We start from the raw sequence: 313 nt of genomic DNA on the forward strand, positions 1-313 counted from the left end.
TGATCAGTCTGCCCAGCAGCATCAACCAGACCTGGACTCCATCTTTATGGTCTGTACATGTACAATCACACTGATACTGTTTAACTCCATCAACCACAGATTAAATGCTGAATTTCTATCCAGGTCCTAACAGTGTCCATGTTGCTGTGTTTAGACCAGCAGGCCTTCAGACTGACGCATGAGTCACATGTTGTTTTCTAAATGAAATGATCAGTTTATCATCTGTTCCAGCTGCTGGAGGAGAACATGGTCACGTTTGTGAAGAACGAGCTGAAGAGAGTCCAGAGGCTCCTGAGACCAGATTACCCAGAAT

General features: G+C 44.7%; 1 long non-coding RNA gene and 1 pseudogene across 2 annotated transcripts in view; both read left to right on the plus strand.

Annotated features, from left to right (window-relative positions):
• Positions 1-312, plus strand: LOC147817794 (uncharacterized). Its single transcript, XR_015438654.1, has 2 exons — positions 1-49; positions 232-312. It is a non-coding gene; the product is annotated as an uncharacterized LOC147817794 (long non-coding RNA).
• The window catches only part of LOC111671864 (protein NLRC3-like), a 13,618-nt pseudogene that overhangs the window by 3,251 nt on the left and 10,054 nt on the right, over positions 1-313 (plus strand). The gene's annotated exons all lie outside the window — the stretch shown is intronic.

Source organism: Seriola lalandi, unplaced genomic scaffold (genome assembly GCF_002814215.2).
Source record: "Seriola lalandi dorsalis isolate HSWRI2012SDOR001 ecotype SW California unplaced genomic scaffold, Sedor1 jcf7180002054887, whole genome shotgun sequence".
In the NCBI taxonomy this organism is placed as follows: domain Eukaryota; kingdom Metazoa; phylum Chordata; class Actinopteri; order Carangiformes; family Carangidae; genus Seriola; species Seriola lalandi.